The 8,971-nt window shown below is 50.5% G+C and overlaps 1 non-coding gene across 1 annotated transcript; it reads right to left on the minus strand.

The window, feature by feature from the left end:
* Positions 1 to 3,837: 3,837 nt before the first annotated feature.
* Positions 3,838 to 3,941, minus strand: LOC132233934 (U6 spliceosomal RNA). Its single transcript, XR_009452784.1, has one exon. It is a non-coding gene; the product is annotated as a U6 spliceosomal RNA (small nuclear RNA).
* Between the last annotated feature and the right edge of the window lie 5,030 nt (positions 3,942 to 8,971).

Genomic DNA, 8,971 nt, shown 5'->3' on the forward strand with positions numbered 1-8,971 from the left:
CAGGGACGGGCTCTTCTGTTGAATCCTGGAGAAGCTCCTGCTGCCTGGACCGGGTTCGAGTCAGGTTTATGGCCTGTTGCCTGTATCTTCCGTGATTGATTGTGCTGGACAGGCGGCAGCAGCAGCATGATCATCCCGGGATGGACCGCGCTGGCGGCCTCAGGACTGAATTTGGAGAGCATCCGGACCAAGCAAAGGACGCTGCTGCCGCCAGCAGGAGGCGCTGGTCAGGACTCAACTCCGTCCCTTAGGGTCCAGCAACTGCCCTACATCAGGGCTTCCCGGCTCTGCCCAGTGGTTAGCGGGGTCAGCTGAAAAGCCAAGTGTCCTATCTGTTCCTGAGAGGGCTTGGTAGGCTTTTCCTTCTTGTGGGGCATGGGCTGTTACAGAAGCAGAGCTGGTGGGCCTAATCACGAAGCAGAGCTGGTGGGATGTGAGGGACCCACCTCATCCCCATCAGCCGGTCTCTGAGGCCCAGAGTTCGCTGTTGAATAGAAGCAGGCGCCCTAGGAAATGGAGAAGTTGAGACCTAATTTAAAAAACGAGCTGGGAGGGAAGCTGCGTTGGTCCCAATGCCGTCCCAGGTGCCATGTCTGCGGCACACACAGCGCTCCGCTCGGCAGAGCCCAGCTGCCATTTCTCTTACTGGTCATTGCTGGGGTGTCGCTAAGCGGGTTTTTGCAGACCATCTACTTGGTGTGACGACACGGTGCCAGGCGTGAGGTATACTGGCGTGAATTGCCACCCTCCCTGCCCTCAGTGGCTCATGCACTAAAGCACTTTGGTGACTAGAGCTCAACAGCCACAGAGCTCTCTGGTGTGAGGACCCCGTGGGAGCGCGGGAGGGAGCCGGGCTGCGCTCTGCGGGACGGGCACTGCGGAGAGATGTCCAAAGGACATTCAGAGCTTCGCCAGGTGAAGAACAAGGGGCAGATGAGCATGCGGAATAGGCAAGGCGGCATGAAAAGAAACAAACAGTTTCAGGGAGAAAAGGATTCGTTTCATGTGTTCAGAGCACGGGCCTCGTGGAGGGTGCAGAGGAAGTGGAATCAGAAAACCTTCCTGAAGGTGGCTCCCCCAGCTGGGTGTTCCTGCTCCGGAAGACACAGGGGCGCCTGCAGCCCCCAAGCAGGAGCACAGCAAATGTGCTGCTCGGAGAGATGCCGTGACTGAGTCCGCAAACTGTGGCCTGCGGGCCACGCTCAGTCCCCACGCTTTTTATTTTATGGTCCATGAGCTAAGGATGTCTTGCATTTTTAAATGCTCAGAAATCAATCAAAAGAAGAAGATCTGGCCCTAACCGGTTTGGCTCAGTGGATAGAGCGTCAGCCTGCAGACTGAAGGGTCCCAGGTTCGATTCCGGTCAGGGGCATGTGCCTTGGTTGCGGGCATATCCCCAATGGGAGTGTGCAGGAGGCAGATGATCGATGTTTCTCTCTCATTGATGTTTCTAACTCTCTGTCCCTCTCCCTTCCTCTCTGTGAAAATTCAATAAAATATATTTTTTAAAAAGAAGAAGAAGAAGATCCGATGGCACATGGAAAGTTATGTTTCAGTAGTAAAAGGGTCTAGTGCAGTGGTTCTCAACCTTCTGGCCCTTTAAATACAGTTCCTCATGTTGTGACCCAACCATAAAATTATTTTCATTGCTACTTCATAACTGTAATGTTGCTACTGTTATGAATTGTAATGTAAATATCTGATATGCAGGATGGTCTTAGGCAACCCCTGTGAAAGGGTCGTTCAACCGCCAAAGGGATCGCGACCCACAGGTTGAGAACCGCTGGTCTAGCGGCACCCAGCCATGCCCATCTCTTGATGCCTGGTGTTGGAGAACAGAGACCTTGTAACATGTACTATGTGCCCTTCCGGGAAAGGCTGCTGGCCCCGGTGAGAGGCGTGGATTAAACAGAGAGGAAGGGGCAGGAAAGCCAGGGAGAAGGTCTAGGGAAAGAGGCTGCGCATTTCTCACACCTGGCAATGCCCAGACTCCTTTACAAAACTTCTCAGGAGTCCTCCTTCCCGTACATTATTGCATTCAAATGTAAAGTAAATATTTACAGAATTTGTGGCAAAAATTCCTTATTCTTTTAGCTCTTGTGTAATTGTAAAACCAAAACAACCTTTAAAAGGGGATACAAACGAAACTAGGAGACCAGTCCATTTTCCATGAGCACCTCAATTTCACGTGGGAGATGTTGCCTTTCTGTGGCCACGCGACTGCTGCTCAGAGGCCCAAGGCTGGTCCCAGGTTCGTCTGAATGTGAGTGCAGGTGATGATTTAATTCTCACACAACCTTCTCTGGGTGCAAACACTTTAGAAAACTTCATTCATAAAGAATAGGGTTGGCAAATCTTTCTGTAAAGAGTCAGATAATAAAAATTTTAGGGTTTGCAGATCCCTGCTGCACCTCCTCAATTCTGCCATTATTGCTTGAAAGCATTCACAGACAATACATAAATGAATGGGCATGGATGTGTTCCAATAAAACTTTATTGACAAAACAAGCAATGGGCCAAAATTGGCCTGTGAGCTCTAGTTGTAGATCATGGACATCCTCCAGGAAAGTGGGAAATTGGTGGATTTTGGGTCTGTTGTGGACACATTTGACAGCCAGGAGACTGCTGTGCAATGAGAAGGTATGTCTGCTACAAGCAACTCTAAAATGGATTTGCAAACACAGGCATTAGGCTGGATGTGGTCCAGGAGCCATAGCCTGTGGGCCCTGGATATGAAACAGGGTCAAGTAATGATTACCTCCAAACCTGCTCACAGCGGGAATGGTCACATCGCCACTCTCCTCGGCCCAGCGTGGGGTTTCCACCCATCACCACTTCCCTTTAAGGGGCTCAGCGATGCCTGTGGGCATTCAGAGGGCTGGCCATCATGGGCTTTGCACGTTAGCCACCAGAGACCAGTGCCCACTGGTGTGGTAGTCTGAGCATCATGAGGTCAGAGGCCTCAAGCTCTAAAATACAGCAAGAACGCAGACTTGGGGAACATCTTTCTTGTCTGGTACCCAACTTTTTATCCACACTGCAAAGCGTTTGGGACCAGAGATTGTACTCTCTTTTTGAAGCCCTCCTGTATAGAGAATCACATCCTGCCTTTATCGCGCAGCCTGATATACCAGAGAATTGACTTCATTATTGTTGGGCTTTAATTTTAGACAAAGAATACATTTTAAAAGAAAGAAAAGCCAGGAAATACTATGAGTAAGATGAGAAATGGTCTCCTTTAAAAGTGTTGCAAGGAAAGAAAACTTTGCCATCCTTTCCCTCACCTGGTTACTCTCCCTCCCGAAGATCGTCAGTTATGGGGAAAGTGGCGGGTAAAATCCGATTCTGGCTTGCGTGTGTCTAAACCAGGGGTGGGCAAACTTTTTGACTCGAGGGCCACAGTGGGTTCTTAAACTGGACCGGAGGGCCGGAACAAAAGCATGGATGGAGTGTTTGTGTGAACTAATATAAATTCAAAGTAAACATCATTACATAAAAGGGTACGGTCTTTTTTTTTTTTTTTTAGTTTTATTCATTTCAAACGGGCCGGATCCAGCCCATGGGCTGTAGTTTGCCCACGGCTGGTCTAAACTTTCACCTGCTGAGTGGATGGGTGGCTATTTATCAACCAGGTAGGGATGGTGAGCTCTCCAGGGCTGGTTGTGTTTTTCTGGATATCCCTGGACACACTGCATCCCATTACTCACAACCATATAACCCATGCCAGGCTCTGTACCAGGCTCTGGTAAAGGTGAGCTAGAATGGAGGATGGGAGAGGCCTTGTCCCGCAGCAGACGGCACTGGTGTGGACCACCAAAAAGTGTTAACTTTTATCTGTAAAACATGGAACGCTTCGCGAATTTGCATGTCGTCCCTGCACAGGCCATGCTCATCTTCTCTGTCCCGTTCAATTCCAGTACATGTGCTGCCGAAGCGAGCACAGCATGTTTAACTTTAATTAAGTGCTTACTGTCTGCCCAGCACTGTGCTAAGTGCTCTCCATACAATTTCTCTGGCAATACTAATGACAAAACCACTTCATAGGTATTATCTCATTATTACGAATAAGGAAATGGAAACTCATTGAGGTTAAATAACTTGCCCAAGGACCATCAGTATAAATGGCACAGGCAGGCTTTGCTTACCCTCGTCCTCAGCTTCTAAACTGCTGCGTGTGGATGATGCTCAGACAGACAGACAGACAATTCCATGATGTTCAGACAGACAGACTCTTCTATGATGCTCAGCCAGACAGACAGACCATTCCACGATGCTCAACCAGACAGACCATTCCACAAAGTTCAGCCAGCCAGCCAGCCAGACCATTCCACGGTGCTCAGACAGACAGACCATTCCACGGTGCTCAGACAGACAGACCATTCCACGGTGCTCAGAAAGACAGACCATTCCATGGTGCTCAGACGGACAAACCATTCTGCGATGCTGAGACAGACCATTCTGTGATGCTCAGACAGACAGATCAGTCCACGATGCTCAGACAGACAGATCAGTCCACGATGCTCAGCCAGACAGACCATTCCACGATGCTCAGACAGGCAGACCATTCCACGGTGCTCAGACAGACCATTCCACGATGCTCAGACAGACCATCCCACGATGCTCAGACAGACAGACAGACCATTCACAGTGCTCAGACAGACAGACCACTCACGGTGCTCAGACAGACAAACCATTCCACAATGCTCTGACAGACAGACCATTCCAAGGTGCTCAGACAGACCATTCCATGATGCTCAGACAGACAGACCATTCCACGGTGCTGAGACAGACAGATCATTCCATGATGCTCAGACAAACCATTCCACGATGCTCAGACAGACAGACAGACCATTCACAGTGCTCAGACAGACAGACCACTCACGGTGCTCAGACAGACAGACCATTCCACAATGCTCTGACAGACAGACCATTCCAAGGTGCTCAGACAGACCATTCCATGATGCTCAGACAGACCATTCCATGGTGCTCAGACAGACAGATCATTCCATGATGCTCAGACAAACCATTCCACGATGCTCAGACAGACCATTCCATGATGCTCAGACAGACAGACCATTCCACGATGCTCAGACAGACAGACAATCCCACAATGCTCAGACAGACAGACCATTCCATGATACTCAGACAGACAGACCATTCCATGATGCTCAGACAGACAGACAGACAGACAAACCATTCCACAATGCTCAGACAGACAGACCATTCCACGATGCTCAGACACTATATTCCCTCACGCTGCCCCACGGACGAGCTGAAGCAGAGGTGTGGGGAGCATGGACTTGGAGTCCATGGACTTGGACGCGTGGAGGGCTAGTTTTAGAGGTTGTGGAAGGAATTGATTAGAGCACATGCCTCAGGGGTGGGACACAGGCAAAACTGAGCTTCTGAGGCTGATGAATCTCTCTTGCTAAAAATCCCACTTTAGATTGCTCTGGCCTGTCTTAGAGGGAAAAGTAAAGGAAGAATCAGCCAGGCTTTCCTCCCAGAGACCCCATGCCATCTCCCTCATCTCTGCTGATTCTTTTCTCAAACATCTCTGACATGAGAGCCACTCCACCATCTCATTTAACCTGCAACCAGCCCCCATCCTTCACTCCGACCTCTCCACCTGCCCTCCGTTCCCTCGTCATGGAACTGTGTTCACCTCCCAGCACACTGCCCTGCACCCGTTGTGTCTACTGCTTAGCCTCATTGTTCTTTCCTGAATCCCCTCTTCAGAAGATCAAGTCAACGGGGGGAGAGAGCTGTGTCTGTGATGTTCACCAACGTATTCCATGTTCCTGAGGAGTGCCTCCTATACAGTAGGTGCTCAATAAATGCTTGTTATGCTAATAGGTGAGCGAATGAATGCTTGAAAAACAACTGTGGGGGAAAGATTGAGCTGCACTTCCTGGAGGCCCACGCAGCCCTAGCATTCTGGTCGCACACCCTTCCCTTTGGGATTCGGGTATTGAAAGCCAAGTGCTCACCTGTGCGGCTACCTGACGTGGGTCTCCCTGAGGCTGTGCTTTTGAAACTGGACTAAGCCTCCATGCTCAATACACTGCCACCTCCGGCCTGCTGCGCTCATCTTCATTCCAGCCTCTGCACTTCTGACACGGGCAGTTACAGAAGAGAATTTAGTGCATTCGGCAAATATTCCCCACATCCCAGTGGCAGGAGAACAAACCCTGTGATCTGGGTTGGAAATATTTTTAAAAAATTCATGGGAGTGTCTTCAAGTTTGAATTAACATAATTATAGAATTTACAGGCACCCAGAGTGCTTTCTGTAAGACTCCTATAACAGATGTGTCAAATGTCTAGTTTTGAAAGGACTTCATAATTCAGTTACAATTTCCTCTGGGTTAAATATTGGAGTCTGAGAGTTGGGGAGGGGCAAGAGTAATGCATTTATTTCCTGATGTGCTGTCTGAATGCGGAGGAATGCCTCCTGCATTTCTTTTTCTCATTATGCTGAGTCATCCCCTTACGAGGGTGGGGAGCACTCACCTCTTTACAGGTTGACACTAACCTCCGAACTCTCCAGAGCACGTGTGGGCTTCCACCAGGCCCTGGCTCTGTTTGAGCCCGTGTGCAAGGCATGGAGGCACCGACCTTTACTCCTGTGGGCGGGCTCAGCACTGATCGGATCTGGAGCTCTGATTCACAGTTGACGCCCGAGAACAAATCTGTTGTTTGCTTGTGTACTCATTCCTTTTTTATGCACATCCCTCCAGCTTCCAAAGCCAAAATATCTGCGGTTCATTCTCCATTATTCCTGACCTACCATCTTCCCTGGCTGTCATTTCTCACCAAGTTCCATCAATTTACCTCGAAATGCTTCTGAGTCACCCACTCTGCACCACGGTTGCCTTGACTATGGCCACCGACCACACTGCTCTTCTGCTGAGGCCCAAAGAACTGAATGAGGCCAGTAAACAGGGACCGTGTCACCGCGGTTTGCCTGGGACTGTCCAGGTTTTAACACGGAACGTCCACATCCAAGGAGCCCTCCCCCCTCAGCCCCGGCCACACTGGGACTGTGGGTCACCCTGCCTGTAAGTCTCTGTAACCCTCTGCCTCCCTGGCCCGCTCCAGCCCGACCTCTGTCCAGCCCCTGGACCTCGGCCCTGTGCCTTCCCACCTGCAGACCCCACAGGCTGGCTTTCCCTCGGGGTTGCCTTTAGGGTCCTGATCCACGCCCAGCCCAAGGTATCCGGGACCTGGCTCTAACCGCATTGTCCTCTTCACTTTTCCCTCATGGCCCTCACTTCGGAGTTGTGTCTTATCTGAGTAATCACTTGTTTAAAGAAGCACGTCCTCATTCAAAATTCAGTTCCTCGAAGGTCAAGGACTCATCTCTTCGTACGGCCGTTGTGTCCTGGCTCGGACCTGGCAGTATTAAGCATCTATAAATACATCTTCAATAAATTTACTTTCTGTGTGTTTTCCTTTCCCCTTCATTAAACTTGCAGTACCTTTGCGCGGCCCCCTCCACCCCCCAGTCGCTTGCCCTTTCTTTTGAAGGAACAACTCTAGGACTTGTTTGTTAATTCTGCTGTTTCTAGGATTTTTAAAGCAATGGTTTCTGATTTTATCAATATTGTTTCTTTACCTAATTTGGGGTATAGTCTTTGCTTCCCTTTGTGAGCTCTCAGGCGCCTTGCTGCCACTCTCTTCTTCCGCCCCGTTAGCTGACAGAGGCCTCTTTTCCCGAGGACACGGGGCTGTCCGAATGCGGTCACTGCTCAGCATTCTGCCTGTGCGCCAGGCCCGCGGGCCCCAATGTAGCAAACCTTTCATTGGTGCCCGCCCGCCTTGCCACTGAACTGCGATTCTTTAGGACCCGGCGCGGCTGTACGGTGTCTGTCATGCTTTCCTGCTCCCAGCCCCAGTGACTTCATCCATTTCTTTGTGCCACGGCCGCGCCCTGAGCAACACCCATCACGGCACCGGGCCGCAGCAATTCCCTGTCCGTGCGCACCTGCCCCACCGCACTCAGCTCCACGCGGACACTGTGGGACTCTGTGTCCGCTGGAGGAGGTGTAGTTCCGCAGGAAGGGGGCAAATACGTAACTAGCACGGCTCCCCTCCCTCTTAAGCCAGGAGAGCCTCTAAGACAGGGAAAGAAGCATTGGGTAATGCACCATGTTTTCAACCTCACTAGATAAGCCAACGAAATTTCATTATTTGAGGCAAGAAGAATAAAAAGAGAGAGGCAAAGCCAGATATAAATCTGATGTAGATAAGAGAGATTTTGAGGAAAGTCACACTGGATGGACTTGGTGCCCACACGAGGGCTTGGTGGTAGGGATGGAATATGGACCTTGATCAGAGTGGAATAGGTTTGAAATCCTTAAAAACATGTTATGAAGTCAACCTGTGTAGGATCAAGGACATTGGAGCCATCAAAAATATTAGGGTCCAGGAGATGAAGAGAAAATAACTCATGATTTTATTCAGCGAGGCCTGACATTCTAGACACGGGAGGGGGCATCGGGGCACAGCTGAGGGTGTGGGCAGGAGGCAGCCAGCACCTCAGGGATGCTCCTGAGAACTGTGAGGTGGCTGACCATTCGGGACCAAGCAAGACCAGAGAGGTGAGAGGAGGAAGCTCCTGGGCTGGACAGACAACAGGCTCCAGGGAAACGGATGAAGAGGTGGGAGGGGAAGTTACTGTGGCCAGTGGGTTAAGGGCGCCAGCCAGTACCACGTCATCATGTTATTTGATGGAAATGAAATAAAAACTAGGAGATATTAAAAGACTAAAACTGGCCTTACCTATCCCTTCACTATCCATCAAACCCAATGCCAAGTTCTACTCCGGGGTCATGACCTGCACTGCTGCTGCCTCTGGCCACGGGCCAGGCTGCCTGTGGCCTTTTGGTGGCGGAGCAGGTTTCAGAGCCCCTGCCCCAGCTCCTGCTGAGCCTTTGTTGGGGACAGCAGGAGAGGGCCCCTCCTTCCAT

This window comes from Myotis daubentonii, chromosome 4 (genome assembly GCF_963259705.1).
Source record: "Myotis daubentonii chromosome 4, mMyoDau2.1, whole genome shotgun sequence".
NCBI classification, from domain to species: domain Eukaryota; kingdom Metazoa; phylum Chordata; class Mammalia; order Chiroptera; family Vespertilionidae; genus Myotis; species Myotis daubentonii.